Below are 17,543 nucleotides of genomic sequence, written 5' to 3' on the forward strand. Positions count from 1 at the left end.
TGGAGTACATTTCAGAGGTTGATGAGGGCTCTGATGAGGGCTTGGTTCTGATTACGGTGCCAGATGAGCTTCTCTCGGGCCATAGCCAATTTGAAGACCTGAGGCAGTCACTGCATGATGCCAGTGGACTGGACACCTCTCCGGAGGTGGAGTTTTGTAGACCTCAGCCTGGCACTCATGCCGATTCTTTGTACCGGCACCTTATGTCTCGGGTCACCAAGTACTTGGGATGGTCGGCTCCCCCAGGGGAGTTTGTTCAGGATGATCTTACGGACATCCTCGATCTTGGTCCCCCCCCCACTGACCCGGTACTGCCGTTTCATATGGCTCTAAAGAGAAGAGTGGCGGCGGCTTGGACTGCTCCTGAGAGTCTCCCGGCAGTGGGCAAGTCTTTGTCGCGAAAATACCGTCCAGCCAGTAGCAACCCCTGCTACTTGTCCAGGCACCCAACTCCAGAGAGTTTGGTGGTGCAGGCGGCTACGGCCCCGGCAAAGCAGGCCTCGTATCCTACCATCCCTCCAGATAGGGACGACAAACGTTTTGATGGCTGGGCGAAGAAAGTGTTTTCTTCAGGGGGTATGGCGCTTCAGGCGGCCAACTCTGTATGTGCCTTGTCTCGTTTCACCCACACTCTGTGGAACTGTGTTGCATTAGCGGCTGAACATATTCCCGAAGGGGACGAACGGGATGGTTTCCTTGCTATGGTCCAGGATGGCAAGGATGCCATGTGTGAGGCCGTTCAGTCGGGTTTGGACATGGCAGATTGTGTCAGCCGGTCCATGGCGGCGAGCACCGTAATACGCAGGTTTGCGTGGTTGCGGAAGTCGGGGTTCGCTCCTAATGTGCAGTCCAGGCTCCTCAACATGCCCTTTGACAGTGAACATCTTTTTGGCAGCAAGGCTGACGAGAGCCTTGAGAGGTTACAGACCTCCAAAGCTGCAGCAAAGTCGTTGGGTGCTGCAGTTCGACAACCTCCGCCTTTTCGTCCTAGGGGACAACAATGGAGGGGAGGTTCCTTTCGTTATTACTCACCCTTCAGTAAAGCGAAAGGAGCTGTCAGTCAAAGAGGCCACCGTAGGAGTACCAGAGATGAAAAACAGGATACTCGAGGTGCCAAAGCCGCTCGGACAGTTGCCTCTTTGCCCTCAGGCAACGCCGCAGCCGCTACCACTCAGTCATGAGGCCATGTCCTATGGTTCGCCGGTTGGGGGGAAGGCTGGCGCAGCATCTTGTAGAGTGGTGGGCCATTACTTCAGATGTGTGGGTTCTGGAGATCATGACCCACGGCTACTGTCTTCCCTTTCGGCAGAGGCCTCACGACAATCCACCTGGGAACCTCTCTTTGAAGAGTCCGGATCCGCTCTTTGCGCAGGAAATTCAAGCCCTGCTGGAGAAAGGCACCATAGAACTGGTGCCTGTAGCGGAGAGGAACAAGGGATGGCATTCCCCTTATTTTTTGATTTCGAAGAAAGACGGGGTTTGAGACCCATCATGGACTTGCGCGGTTTGAAAAAACTCCTCCGGAGGGACAAGTTCAAGATGGTTACTCTCTCTCAAGTTCTCCAGGCCCTTCAACTTCAGGACTGGTTGGTGTCTCTCGACCTCAAGGAAGCTTACTTCTATGTGCCGATCCATCCCAGGCACAAGAAGTACCTGAGGTTCGCGGTTGGCGACTTGCACTTTCAGTTTCGGGTCCTGCCGTTCGGATTGCCCTCCGCCCAGAGGGTTTTCACCAAGCTCATGGTGGTGGTGGCAGCGCATCTCAGGAAAGGGGGGATTCATGTCTACCCCTACCTGGACGATTGGTTGATCAGGGGGAGCTCTCCCGAGCAAGTCCTGGATCATCTGTCCGTCACCTGCCACTCCCTTCACAAGCTGGGCTTCTCCCTCAATTTAAAGAAGTCCCATTTGACGCCAGCACAGCGGCTCCAGTACATCGGAGCAGTGCTCGACACAACCCTGGGGCTGTGTTTTCCTCCCCAGGTGAGGGCTCTTCACATTCAGCAGATGGTGCACAAGTTTCAACTTGCCCAGACGCTCCCGGCGTTCGAGTTCTTGAGGTTGCTCGGCCTCTTGGCATCCTGCATTCTTCTGGTGCCAGAGGCTCGTCTGCAGATGAGATCTTTGCAGTGGGCACTCAAGATGCAGTGGTCGCAATCTTCCTGCAGGATGTCGGACCCTGTTCAGGTGCCGCCCTCGGTCGCCCAGGACCTTCTGTGGTGGGCCATCGAAGGCAATCTAATGAAGGGGGCTCCGTTTTGGCTTCCCTGGCCGGAGGTGACGATCGTGGTGGACACATCCCTCACGGGATGGGGAGCTCATGCCAACGAGTTGACAGTCAGTGGTCGTTGGTCTCCGTCAGAGTCCAGACTCCATATCAATCTGTTGGAGCTGAGGGCCGTCAGGCTAGCCCTGAAGGGTTTTCTGCCGACTGTGCAAGGAAGGAGTGTCCTGATCCTGACGGACAACACGGTGGCCATGCACTACCTCAACAAAAAGGGGGGGGGCAGGGTCACTTCCTCTGTGCAGGGAGGCGATGCAGCTCGAGTTTTGGGCCATCCAGCAGGAAGTTTCGATCTCGGCTGTTCATCTGGCAGGAGACGACGGCAGACGCTCTGAGCAGGCAGAGCACGGTCTCTCACGAGTGGGAGCTGGCTCAGGAGATTCTCCTGGAGATCTTCGTCCTTTGGGGGACCCCTCAAGTGGATCTCTTCGCCTCCAGTGTCAACCGGAAGTGCGAAAGGTTCTGCTCGCGGGAATTTCCTCCAAAAGGAGCCTTAGGAGACGCGTTTGTGGTGGAGTGGTCATTCCCAATGCTGTACACGTTTCCTCCAGTCCCCGTCATCCCGCAAGTACTGCGGAGGTTACGGAGGTTCGGTTCCCGGATGATCCTCATTGCTCTGTCGTGGGCCCCGAGGACGTGGTACCCGGACCTTCTCGACTTGTCCATCGGCCCTCCACGTCGTCTTCCCTACCGAGACGATCTGCTCTCACAGGAGGGAGGGTCAGGTTCTCCATCCAGAGGTCCGATCCCTCAACCTTCACGCTTGGCTTCTGAAAGGTTGAGGTATAAGCATTGGGACCTCCCTGAAGATGTGTTGGAGGTGTTGCTCTCGGCCAGGCGGCCGGAAACAAAGTCTCTATACCGTTGCCGTTGGCGTAAATTCTGCGACTGGTGCAGAGTTAAGAATGTGGATCCTTTTGAATGTGACATTCCCATGGTTCTGTTCTTTTTGCCTTCTTTGGCCCACAGGGGCTTGCAAGTGGGTACCATTAAAGGTTACCTGGCGGCGCTGTCCATATTTAAGCGCTCATCTGAAGAATGTTCCTATTTGAAGATGCCTTTAATTTCTCAGTTTTTGAAAGGGCTCACTAATGTGTTCTCTCCGTCACCTTTTCTGGTGCCCGGTTGGGATTTGAACCTTGTTCTTAAGTTTCTTATGGGTGCTCCGTTTGAGCCTTTACATTCTTGCCCTTTGAGACTGTTAAATCTTAAAACTTTGTTTTTGGTTGCGGTTACTTCCGCTCGCAGAGTGAGTGAGTTACAGGCACTTTCAGTTAAGCCACCCTTCACTGTGTTTCATAAGGACAGGGTTGTACTTCGAGTTCGTCCTTCCTTTCTTCCGAAGGTGGTTTCGGAATTTCATTTGGGCCAGAAGGTTGTTCTTCCGGCATTCTATCCTCCTCCGCATCCTGATGAGGAAGAGGAGAGGCTCCATAGGCTTGATCCTAGGAGAGCGTTGAGCTTTTATATTTCACGCATGTCCTGGGTCAGAGTGGACGATCAACTCTTCATTGGTTACGCTGGAAAGCGTTTGGGACAAGCTGTGACGAAACAGACTTTGTCTTGTTGGATTATTTTGGCTATCTCCGAGTGTTTCGCTTGGTAACCGGCTGGCTTGTGGGCCCATTCCATTCTACCAGGGTATAGCTGCATCTACTGTCCTACAGAGGGGTGTTCCTTTTCGTAACATCTGTGATGCAACCACCTGGGCTTCTGTACATACTTTTGTACGTCACTACTTCCTCGATTCCATCCCTGGACAGGATCTGGCCTTTAGCAAGGCAGTCCTTTATTCCCCAATTTGATTGGGCATGCTAAATTTGTGTTCTAAATTCTTTTCCCACCTCCTTGGTTTGGTACTGCTTTGGGAGTCTGTTAAAGATATGGAATACGTCGGAGGACCCAGTCCCCTCAAAGAACAAGTTACTCGCTTACCTGGTAACGTTCTTTCGATGGGATGGTCCGACGACGTATTCCATATCGCTCCCTCCCTACCTTCCCCGCTGCAGAATTTCTTATGCGATTGCAGCTTACGTTTCCGCAAGGCCTTGTGTGTCTGACTGGCAGAAGACTGGTGGCACATGTTCTGGGGGAAAAAACTACAACTGAGGCTACGGGCGTCGTGCGTCCTACTTATCACATCGGGTGACGTCGGCTGTCGGAGGAGGTCCTCCGGGACGGCGCACCAACGTCATCGACGTAGGACGCAGATGCCGAAAATTTTCCGAAGCAGCACAGCTGTGGTGATTACTGTCAAAGATAAAGAATACGTCGTCGGACCATCCTATCGAAAGAACTTTACCAGGTAAGAGAGTAACTTGTTCTACTGAAGAAAGAAGTTAGCCCATCGAGCATGGCGACTGTTGTTGCACTCCAGTTGTTGTAGTACTTTTAGGTTCTTGTGGTCCGTTCTCACTTCAAATGGTTCTGAGGCCATTAAAAACAAATGTCTCCATTCCAGACAAGCTTGCCATATTGCCAATAATTATTTCTCAAGAACAGAATAGATTCACTGGGAGTGAAAGTCCTTGAGTAGTATGCAATAGGGTGTTCCTCTCCATCAGGCCCTATTTGCTTGAGAACAGCCCCTAAAGCAGACGACGATGCGTCTGTCTCCAGGACAAAGGGTAGGGATTGATTGCTTTGCTGTAGTAGGGGTGCTGAACAGAATTTGTTCTTCAGCATATCAAAGACTTTGGCTTGGGATCATTCCCCATTGGAAGGGAACACCCTCCTTGAGTAATGAGGTTATAGGGAGTACGTTGTTAGAGAATTCTGGAATTAAAGCAACTATATAAATTCGCCAGTCCCAAAATTCTTTGGATTTGCTTTACAGAAAGCGGGGAAGGCCATTTAAAAATGGCTTTGACTTTTTTGGAATCCATCTCAATCCCTTCATTAGACAGAATGAAACCCAGATAAGTCACTGAGGAGGTATTAAAACAGCATTTCTCCGGTTTCACCAACAGGTTCTTTTGCCTTAACCTCTCCAATACCTGTTGTGCATGCGGGTGATGGTCTTCTTTCCTTTTAGAGTATACAAGGATATCATCGAGATACACAATGACCTTATGGTAAAGTAGGTCAGCAAAAACTTGATCGATGAATCACTGGAACACAGCGGGGGTGTTTACGAATCAGAAAGGCATGACACAATACTCAAAATGCCCAAACGGAGTTCGGAAGGCCGTCTTTCATTCATCTCCCTTTCAGACTCGTACTAAATGATAAGCCCCCCATAGATCAATTTTGGAAAATATTTGGAATGCCTGAACAGCCACCAGAATGTCTTAAATCAGGGGCATAGGCTACTTACCCTTACAGTAATCCTATTTAGACCTTTGTAATTGATACAGGGACTAAGCTCCTTGGTTTCTTTCTTGGGGATGAAGAATAACGATGACCCTGCCGGCGACTTAGATTGTCTGATGAGACCATGTGCGAGGTTGGTTTCCAAATAAGTCCTCAAAGCTGCTTTTCAGGTAGAGATAAGCTGAACATGCGACCAAAAGGGACTAAAGGCCCAGGTTCAAGATTGACCCCGCAGTGTACAGGACAATGAGGTGGTAGTTCCCTAGGAATGCGGTCCTCAAATACATCATTATACTCCTGATAGGCATAAGGGATAAGATGAATACTTCGGGCACTAGTTGAAGAACCTAGTTTCAATTCTGCATCCTTTTGGGGGGTTCTGCCACAAAAACAGAAATGGTGACAATGCTGTGAGGTAAACTGGACCATGTTAGCCGTCCAATCAATATCTGGGTTGTGTTGCCGCAACCAGCCAATTTCCAAAATGAGAGGAAAATTAGCAGCTCTGATGTAATCAAAAGATATATCCTCTATATGCTCATGAATCTTCATTTGTAGAGAAACTGAACTCCATTTGATGGGACCAGAACTCAACGGTGTACCATCAACTCCTTCCACGGGCAGTGGTTCTGTCTTGATCACATAGGATCATTTATTCCGATTTGCCCATACTCTGTCCACAAAATTGCCAGCAGCTCTGCATTCCAAAAGCGCTAGCATCTCCAATGGTGCCTGTTGAGGAGCCTGAAGGGTAACACAAAGCACCATAAGATGGTTATCCAATGCCTTTTTAGTCCTTAGAGTAACTATGGCAGGACTTCCAAAAATACCCCTGCTCCTTGTCCCATCTAGGAGTGGGGTTTGTAGTTTCCCAGCCTCCTAGGGGGTACTTCTGTACATTCTCTAAGTAAATGTCCTTTAGAGCCACAGTATAGACATAATCCTATGGCTCTCCGCCGCTTTCTTTCCTCTGGAGTAAGTGGATCTTGGGTTATCCCAATCTGCATTGTTTCCTCTGGAGAGCGTTGTTCCGAAGGAGGCTGGATGGGATTCCGATGAAGAGGTATAAATGGTCCTTTAAGCTTCCTTCCTTCTTCTCTTCTTTTAGAAATCGGGAATTCTATTTGTAACACAATAGAAACCAATTCGTAGAAAGAAGTTAGCCTGGGTAGTCTGGCCATTTCGTCCTAAACCTCTTCCGCAAAGACCTTGACAAAATATTGTATATTGTGCAGTTTCTGGCCATCCTGTCTGAACTGCACTCTTTTTGAAGGTTGAGACATAGTCCAAAACAGTAGAAGTACCCTGACGAAGATCCATAAGGGTAGATCCATAAGGGTCTCATATGCAGAGTACACCATTTCTGGTCTCTCAAGGGTCTCCTTAAAAGCTTGAACAAAGGTTCCATAGTCTGCCAAAAGTGGACTAGCCATGGGAACCAAAGGGGTTGACCAGGATAGAGCATTTCACACCATGTTGGAAATCATGAAGCCTATCTTGGCTCTGTCAGTAGCGAACGCAATCGGGTGAAAGGTGGATCATGCATGGGTTCAGGAATTCTTTCAGGTTCTTTGGGGATCTATCGAATTTGTTTGGTAAACCCCCCCTAATGGGGGAGGGTCGACTGGTTGCAGCTCTCGGGCTGTGACTATTTGTCTTAAAGTATTTTCTGCCCTTAGATGTTGGACTTCGAGGGTTAAACCCTGGACAGCCTGCATTCGTTCTTGTAGCTGTTCTATCTTCTTTTCCTCCTTCAGGCGTTGCAATCTGTTATGGCGAGACTTGCCACGTTTCTCAACTGGGTCTTGATCAGCGTCTTCAGAATGTGAAGATGTAGGGTCATAGGTCTTCTTCGCAGTCTTTCTTCGTACCGCAGAACTCTCCTTGCTGAAGAAAGGGCAATCCCCCCCCTCCACAGCGCCAGTCTTTTGACACCAACTTGCACCAGTGACTGCAGAAAGGGACGCCCGTAAGTTGGGGGAAAAGCAGTTGCCGAAAAAACCCCAGCAGAGAGGTGTTGTATGAACAGAGCTCCTGTATGCCAAGATGACGGGCGTAGCAGCGTTCAGGAAGTCCGCAAAGAAAAACATTGAGGAGAAGGGCAGCGCTATGGAAGCGGGAACCAGGCAGGGCGGAAGAGTAGAAGCAAGGAAGTACACAAGTAAAGAAGGTAAGGATGCAAGAGGGCTGAACAGGGCAAGCAAGCTACTTGCACTAGCTTTGGTAACCGTGGAAAGTACAAGGGTTTCAACACCATGATCGCTGACTTTCGATGGTTAAAGTAGCGCCAGCCATCTTGAAAATCGACTGGAGCGTTGCAGATGCTTGGAGTGGGAGCACAATGGCACTGCCGTGTTAACCATTTCCAAGTCTTCCATAGGGAATAGCGCTGTACCGTGACACTTTTGTGGAACTTTCTTGAACTTGGGGAAGGGAAGCTGAAAAGGAAGCTAAGAACTGGAAGAACCTCAGAACTTTGTGTTGATCACCATTTCTTTTATTTATTGACATCCTAAAACACTGTTTAGCTTTACTTATGAGGGCAAGCATAGGTTTTGGACAGACATTTAAGTTGAACTCTTTGACTTAGTCTTTCCTTAGTTTTGTTTAGGTAGGGAAATCGCACGTTAGCATAGGGCAAGTTAGGCCTTCTACCATCCCGACATTTAAGTTCCTATCTTTTGTTTGAACTTAGTCTGTGTGCTGTGTCTTACTTCATGATGCCTTCGTGCTTTCCACATTTTTCTTTTGGTATTGTTTTTCACTTGACCGAACTACAGTAGAACTGGGTTTTTATTGAAGTTTGTTTTATTTTTATAAACATTTAAAAAATATATCTGTTCCTGTGTATTTTGCATATGTGCCAACATTGCAGAATTTTGGAAATTATATTTTTGAGGGATACCCCTTTTTAAATGTGCTTTGCAGATGGTGTAAATTACCAGAGTAACATTTCACCCATCTGGTTGGGGAGTATCAAAGTAGTCCCAAATCTAAGATCTTAAGTTGCCAAATGGAATTGTTCCAGTGGTACTTGTATTTCTTTGTGGTTTTTTGATTTTGCTAATAACACTGCTTAATATGCTGGTCTTACTGTCAGTAGTAGGGACATTTAGTTATTTATTCAGTAGTTGAACTTTCTGATGTATAAGTTAAAGAAGTACCAGTAATGGGTGCATTTATCTTTTGTCGTTTTTTGTGGGCCACGGCAGTTTAATTATTGAAATACTAATACTTGAAATAATAGGAGGTTTAAGTTATTTTGATAATGTAACAGGAGTTGGCATTGGCAAATCACTTTCTTTTGTTTTTATGTATACGAGAAGTTTAAATTTTTGAAATATAAGTGGTCGAAGTGCTACTTTTTTAAATAGTACTAGTAGGGAATATATTTGTTATTTTGAGATTTTCTGAGGTTTGGACTGTTGGAATAGTACTAGCTTCAGTATTAGGTGATTGTATGTTTTGTGTTAAGAGCACTTTCAAATATTGAAACAGTTGTAGAACTGGTAATAGGCAATGTAGGTTGTTGGTGTACTGTTGAAAAAAAAATCACATTTTGACCGGGTGTTTTTTATTCATTTTAATTTGTTAATTTTAGGTGTTTGGCGGTGGTGAATTAAACTGATTGAGGTGTGATACTAATACTGGGAATATTAAAGTAGATTAGCATTTTCAGTAGCTGGTTTTAAATATTTGAAAGGACTTGTGACTACTGAAGGAAAGATTTCAACTGGCACAATAAACTCTATTATTTCCTTATTAACTTGATGTTCATGAAATATACCTTCTACTAGTTGTCCTCTAACATTACCAATTGTTGGTACAGTTGTAATTCCAATGTGGTAGTGTGAAGAAATATTTTTTCAACTTCTTGTTCCCTAATGAGTTTTTGCTTTCCTTTTTGTTTTTGTGTTCTTTTTTGGAGGAATGTTTCTGGTGTTTTTCTTTGTTTTTTTCTTTTACAGCTTTTTTTCTTGCTTGCGTTTTCCACCTGAAATTTAATAAATTAAATTGTCCTTTGTTATTTAAGGACCATGTTATTTTATCTTTTATTGGATTTTTACATTTTTATTTTAAAAGGCAAGTGTGTTTTTTGGGAGAAACCACAATTTTGTTTTACCTTTTGTTATAATTGCACATGTTTTAAAGAACAGGTCAGTTATATTTTTTATATAGGAGAATGATGTTACCTTTATTGTATTATTGAATGTGTTGTAACAAAACAAAATTGTATTTTAATTTTATTGAACAAAACACAATTTGGTTTTATTTCTGTTGACTTTGCATGTTTTAGTTGTAAATGTTTTCATTTGTTTTAACAATAAATTATACTTAAAAGATGTATAATGATTTTTATGTTTCTTCCTCAATGTTTGGTCTACTTTGTCTTTTCATCCTCTGTTAATGTTGATGTTCCACCTATAAAATATGAGATCTGTTATAATAGTAAAATATTTGTATGTTAATGACAATGTAATAGTAACATTAGTACATTTATTTGTGTAAAATATATATGTTAAATGTTTAAATTAGTCATAAAATAATGTTGCAATCGCTATGCTTATGAGGTTCAGCATACGGTTTACAAGCTGTACATTCTGTTTAATGTGGGTACGATGTTTTGTTAATCGTACACTGATGTTATATGTACTGTTAAGCGTACATACATATTAAAGCTGTAAAGCTTATGAAATGTACAAAGTAATTATTAAAGGTACATTATCATCAAAATGGGACAGACATTAGACAGCTGAAATGCCCAATAAGGATGCACCTTAAGTAAAGTAATATCTTTGGCCAAATGTGCGTTCTAATTTTTAAAGACACTTGTTACATATTAAATGCGTTAATGGATAGCTATTTACCATACACACAAGTAGAAGCTATAAAGTCTCTGAAGGTTGCAAAGTAAATAGTATGCTACTGCATAAATGTGTATTTGAAGGTAATAATCAGTTCAATATAGTATTACAAAAGAAGTAACTGAATTACCGGTATACTTGTTCAACATTAACTGACCCTAATACATGGTTAATAAGCGTGCACACGCGTTGGAGCTTACTAAAAACGCGGTAAGTGTATTAACTAGTTGAACAACTGACTAGTACGCTACTGCATACAGTTCTATTTGTAGTTAATAAGTATTGCAATATAGCATTATTAAATAATGCAAACTTACCATTTTAGTTACTTGTTTAACCAGGTTCACATATGAGTAATTGTTGCATTCACTGGTAAATGTAGTTTTTATGATGACTGTTTTACTTACCTGGGTCTGTAGAAGAGTCCAAAGGAGTTATTAGCATTTTGAAATTTGCTGAAATAAAATAAGCATACAATTATTTTGAAGTAGAAATGTTACAAGTTTAACATTATTTATAATACTAGTGGTCATTTTTATTACAATTTTGAAAAATGTTTGTAAAGGGTACTTATATACGCTGATAATGTTATGTACTGTTTAGCATACATACCTGTTAAAGCTGTAAAGCGAATGACATGTACGCAGTGCAGCGAACATGACTTTAGGCGTACATGAGTAATTATTAAAGGTACACTATCATAACAATGGAACACACTTTAAAAAGCTTAAGTGCCCAATAAGGATGCATTTTAAAGTAACATAATCTACATGAATACGCTTATAAGGTCAAGTGTATCATTTTTAAAGCTGTAGATCAGGCGTACTGTTGGTTGCATGTTTATTGTACGTTATGTTATTTGTATTTTGCATACACGTACATTATAATTGTAAGGACACTTGTTAAATGGTGTACTGTTTAGTGTACACTCCTGTATGTTCTAATTGTAAGGACATTTGTTGAATATTAAATTTGCCTAATGGATAGCTATTTAGCGTACACAACACTAGAAGGTATAAAGTGTAATGTAAATAGTACGCTACTGCATACATTCGTATTTGCATTTATAATTTAGTGCTATATAGCATTTAAAAATAAGTAACGGAATTAAGCATGCATACTTGTTGAAGCTATGAAGCGCATGAACTTGAACAACTGAATGGTGCGCTACTGTACAAAGTTGCATTTGTAATTTATTGAGATATTGCATTGTTAAATAACTAAAAGAGTGGGCTTTATTATTTAACTGTTTACATACAACTCATTGTTGCATTCACTGGTAAGTGTATATTTTATAATAACTATTTTACTAACATGACTCCATAGAAGCGTCTAAAGGAGTGGTTGACATTTTCAAATTTGCTGCAATAAAATAAGCATACATGAATAATTTTAAACTAGGAAATTTGAAATTCTACAAGTCTAGCATTATTTATAATAGTGGTTATTGTTATGAACAATTGATTGTTTTTAAAGGGTACTTACTTTGCATCTGTATTGATCAGGGTCTTCAATTGAAGTGTTTAATATTGTTAATAGGTGTGGTTGAAAAGGTTCTGTTTTTTGGGTATGGTTAAATACATAAACAGCACATGCATTTGTTGTAAAATAAGTTCAGCAGAGTGTTCCTGTATGGTGATTGGTTATTACTGTAGCAACATAGAAATAGTTTAGATTACACATGCACTGTTACTAATTATTAACATGTGGGCCTGTGAATGAAAAAGTGGTTAGTAGTCATTTGTTTTGTAAAGAATTCCTTTTTTTAAAAATGGAACACTAGGTACACATATAAGCAAATGTGTTGTGTATGTATTGTAGTTGTAAGTAAATAATTGTATGCATCTGCAATATAAGTATATTTAGCATTATGCATGTGTAGGTATTAGTGTGATTCTAGTCATGTGTAGAAGTATTGGTACAGCGTTCTTGCAGTGTACATGCGCACAATGTTTGTATATCAATGTATGCGTATTATAAATTTGTCATGCGCATATATTTAATGTTGTATGTGATGCAAGTACGCATGTGCTTGTAAAGCAAATTATTGTAGTTTACGTTTTGCATGCTCGCATGTATAATGTTATGTACATATCTTTCATTACACATGTGCTTGTCAATGCATTTTTCCACCTTGGTGATTGAAAGCTCTTACGTTCAAAAAATGTTTTGGTGCAGTTTAGACATAAAATGTAACAAGTAAGTGCTGTAAAAGGGGTTGTATGTATACATTATGTTCTTGTGTGTACAATAATTTGAAGTTATTATATATTTCAATGTTTTCCTTAAATGTAGGGACAGTGTTGATAATTAGCGACTCCTTGATTCTCTGGATGGAACAGAGTGTGACAAGTGGTAACTGTTTTACCATTTGGAAATATGAAAGTGGAATGGCATGGCTACCGCAGTGGAAATGGAAAGACATAATGAAGAACAGTGGCAAAATACCGTATCTAATTTTGAGACACGCTGGAGGCAATGATTTGGGTTACCGAAGAGGAACTGAATAATGTTTTGGCATTCAAATTGACTTGGTTAACCTAGCAGAATTGTTTCTAGGAACACGAATGTTCTATTAATGCTTGGCAGCGCGTAGAATTTGGATATAAATAAATTGTGTGCAAATCTATGTAAATGGATGTGTATATATACATTTTTAGTTGAACATGGCCTACATTATATTTTTCGCCACAAAAGGAAAGTAAAAATTAAACTATTTTTAGCTTGATGGAGTACATTTAAGTAATGAGGGAAATCGTTTATTTTTAACCAATATTATTGAAGGCTTATATTATGAATTGAAGTAATGTGCTGCTTTACTTTTTGTTTGTGAATGCAACATGTTTTTTGTTAATACATTTTGTGCATTTCCTTGCTTTAGTGTATGATCTGTAAGGAATCTGAGGGTGTCCTCACTTCTCTTCCTATCCTAAGTTATCCTCCTCCAAGGTAGCCAGGGAGGAGTCGGCGCTTTTGGATCCTGACCCCGTGGGTGTATATGCAAGGGCGGATCACCTGGACAGGGGAGACTTGGGGAGAGAGGAGGAGAACCCCACATATGAGACATGGTCTCCCCCAGTTCACGTTCATAGGGAGGACATTCCCCAGGCCTTTATAGGATATTCTCAGTCATCACTATTGTCCCTATGACAGTCATACATACATACACCACCTTTGTACTGGGATGAAGAAGAGTACCCAACACCACTTTGGTAATGACCCGAGAAAGAGGACAACACGAACAACATGGAGAAAGGACTGCAGTCATAAAACTGAACGGTCTAGTTTTCAAAAGACCAATCAGCCTGGCGGAGACTTTAAAATCCCCAACACCTGGGAAGGTGATGAAGGGGTTGTAGCAGAAGCCAGCTCGAGGAGGCAGAACTATAACCGATGGTGTGAGAGAAGGCAAGCGGTATATCGAGGGACCGGAGAGTGCAGAGCTGGAGCAGCGGAAGCAAGGCTCGTTGGAGGTTGCAGAATCCAGTGGCTCTGCCGGTGCGACGCAGACGGAAGTTAGAGGGAATGCGAGAGACCGCTCGAGTTGCTGACAGCCTACCGGTCAGGACGCAGCAAAGCTGCCGAACGCTGGCACATCAGTGCTGCAAGACTCCACACAGAGAAATCGACCCGTGTATGACTGGAGTACTGGCAGAACCACAGTAGATACAATCGGGTGAGTCTACCTTCAGAAGGGGGCCCGGACACGGCGAGGAGGTTGTCCAGCCTGCATAGACTAATCAAATCATGTGTGGTTTTGAATACCGACCTGAGAGTGAAAAGCGTTGGGAAATCAGAAGTGGCAAGAGCCAGCGCAAAGCATTGTGGAGGCAGTAGTGGCAAGAGCCAGCACAAAGCACTGTGGAACCAGTTGCGGCAAGATCCAGCACAAAGCATTGTGGAACCAGTAGTGGCAAAAGCTAGCATAAAGCCTTACCAAAACAGTAGTGCCCAGAGAAAAGAATTGTGAATTAAATAAATGGCCGGAGCTTGTGAAAGAGTTGGGAGACTAGTGTAGGCCAAAATCAGTGGAAATCATTGAGAAACAATTGTTGGCCAAATAGAGAGAAACTTTGTGAAACCCCGACTGAAGCAATAAGATTAAGGACATTGTGATGTTGGTGAAAAGGACGCTAACCAGGGGTACTGGTTGCGTGACCTGTAACGGGTGGACCGTGCGGTCCGACAACTGCGCCTAGGCCGGGGAAAACCCCACCAAAGTTTGAACTATCTTGATGCTTGGGGAAGGAAACACTCAGGCATTGAAACTTGTGCACCATTAAAGAAACGTGTACTTCAGAAACCTAGGTCAACGGGAGGGGCTGGGATGCACCCCCTTACTGTTGAATGGTGGAGAAACCCTTTTGTGAACTATATATGAAAATATTGAACCAGGTGAAAGTGGAAGAACCTATTCCTTTGAATTAAATGAATAATTTGATTCATGGGTAAGGGAACCCCGAGACCTTTCTGTGGAGCTTTGTTGCACTTTGGGATGGGAACCCCGAGACTATTCTGGGAAACCATATTGAACTTGGCGGAGGCAACCCAAAACCCTTTTGCAGAACTGTGTTGAACCTGGGGAAGGGAACCCAGAGACCCTTTGGTGGAACTGTCATAAAGGGAACCATGGGAAAGCCAGGAGCTGGAAGAAGCTCAGAACTTTCAGTTTGAACAATGTTTCTTTTGTTACTGACATCGCTACACATTGTTTAGCTTTAGTTGTGAGGGCAAGTATAGGTTCTTGGACACAGACAAACTCTTAAATTGAACTTACTGACTTTCCTTAGTTTATTTAGGTATTGAAATCCCACCTTAGTATACGGAAAGTAAGACCTTACACCATCCTGACATTTGAGTTAATAAAGAGTTCTTTTTGTTTGAAATTTGAATCTGTTGTCTGTGTGTACTCAATGATGCCTTCACAGATATGTACACAATGTTGTGTACGCATTGGGGGTGATTGCGTATGTTGTGTGTGGGCATGGTAATGTTGGCTGCATATTGTTGCTTGAATTATGTACTTCCTCGCTTTAGTGTAGTTTGTAATGTGTACGCATTGTGGGTGGGTGCGTATGTTGTGTGTGGTCCTGATAATATTGGAATTTAGCATTTTTTTTGCTTTAGTGAATGTTGTAATGTGTACACAGTGATGGTGAGTCCATATAAGGGGTGTGTGGTCATGTGTACTCAGTGGGGGTTAGTGTGTATGTTGTGTGGTTATGGCTGCTGTGCGTGTGGTTGGCTTGTACTCTGTTCTTCATTGCGCATGCGTCATATATTAATATTGTTGCTTAAATAAGGTATTTTCTTGCTGGTTATGGCTGCTCTGCGTGTGGTTTGCGCGGTTGCTGTGCATATGGTTGACATTTATTTTGTACTTTGGTATTTATTTCGGTCAAAAACGTCATTGCGCATGCGTTATATATAGATAAATATTAAATTGTTAATATCTCAAAATTGGGCAAATCGATTTTCTAAAATATTTTTTCAGTGTACCAGTTTCAGATGAAATCCAAGGCGCCTGCAAAGAAATGTGACAATCGAAACGAAGTTTGTAGGTATATAGGCCAAAAATAATATATTTTTCCTATGGAAAACCCAAGTTAAAAGCTGTTCAAAATATGATCAAAGTAAAAATAATGTGAACTATGAAGCAGTTAATGTACAAATCTGCATGAACAGGTAGCAGCCCCAAAATATTACTGTAGAATATTTTCAGATTTTTTTATGCCAGCATTCGAAGTTTATTGAGAAAAGTAATTTTCTGAAACACAATAGAGACTTGGGGCCTCATGGGGCCAAAAACAGCACCACCATCGCTAGAGCCACGATTTTGTCCCGACTGGATTATGGGAATGCGTTGATGCTTGGTTCAAGCAACTCCTGCATCAAACAATGCCAGATAATCCAGAACAACGCTGTTAGAACTATCACCGGGAAATCCAAGCGCGAGCACATCACCCACGACCGAATAGGTCTCCACTGGCTCGCCATAGAGGAGCGTATTAAATTCAAATCGTTGACTCTTGTCCACCGCTGTCTATTCGGCACAGCCCCATCCAACCTCAAAAGGGAATTTCACTGGTATGAACCAAGCCGTTGCCTAAGATCAGCCAAAAAAGGGCTACTTAAAGTTAGCCACACCAGAATCAAAGCTACTGGACTTGGGAGAGCTTTTCCCACCAAAGCTATTGCACTCTGGAACGAGCTTCCAGATAACCTCAGACTGGAAAGGTAATTTGTTAATTTTTCAGCTTGGACTCCTCTGAGTCCTCCCCTTTTTCTTTTTACGTAGTCCTGTGACCTCTGTCTTTTCGTGTTCTTGTCGCGCCCTGATGCTCGCGAGCTGCGGTGCGTTATAAATATATAAATAAATAAAAATAAAATAAATGAGTTGGGCGGAGCGTTAAGGTGCAACAGTAATCCTATTACCGCCGCATTTACTGCTCCGTCCAATCTCAAATTGGGCGGAAAGTGGGAGTTTTACCTCCAGCTTTTTGCTTGAGGTAAAAATCTCCCCTTTCCTCCCATTATCAGCGCTATTAGCGCAGCGCTAATTGCGCCGGCGCTAATGGCGCCAAGAAACCCCCATTGGGTCCAATGGGAATGGGGATTTACCTCCTGACCGCAACTCGGATCTGGTGCAAATTGCGCCAGACCGAGTTGCAGTAACGCTAATAGCGTTGGCCGGTATACCGGCGCAATTAGCGCCGGGATACCACACAACTCATGATGAGGCCTTTTGTCTTAACCTAACTATGCCTTGCACGAGAGCGAAGGCATAATATATACAGTAATTATTTTCACTTTGAGATTTCTTGCTGCATGTTTCTTTTTACTGAGAAACCATTTTTTGGGATAAACTATGATTGAATCGGAATGTATCATTTATTAAACATCTAATGTTATTGAGTATACAAATACTGTGTTTTTTTTTGGAAAATTGTTAATTTTGTATATCATTGTCGATTAAGGGTAAATATTTTTCAAGGAACTTCTGTTTCATTTGTAATTACCATAGTTCATTGAATTGAACACGTTTGTTCAGAGTTCACCCTCTTCCTTGCTATACAGGAGAA

General features: G+C 42.9%; 1 protein-coding gene across 1 annotated transcript in view; it reads left to right on the top strand.

The window, feature by feature from the left end:
• The window catches only part of TAFAZZIN (tafazzin, phospholipid-lysophospholipid transacylase), a 212,134-nt gene that overhangs the window by 189,386 nt on the left and 5,205 nt on the right, over positions 1-17,543 (top strand). The gene's annotated exons all lie outside the window — the stretch shown is intronic.

Source organism: Ambystoma mexicanum, chromosome 2p (assembly GCF_040938575.1).
Source record: "Ambystoma mexicanum isolate Mex_15411 chromosome 2p, UKY_AmexF1_1, whole genome shotgun sequence".
Lineage (NCBI taxonomy): Eukaryota > Metazoa > Chordata > Amphibia > Caudata > Ambystomatidae > Ambystoma > Ambystoma mexicanum.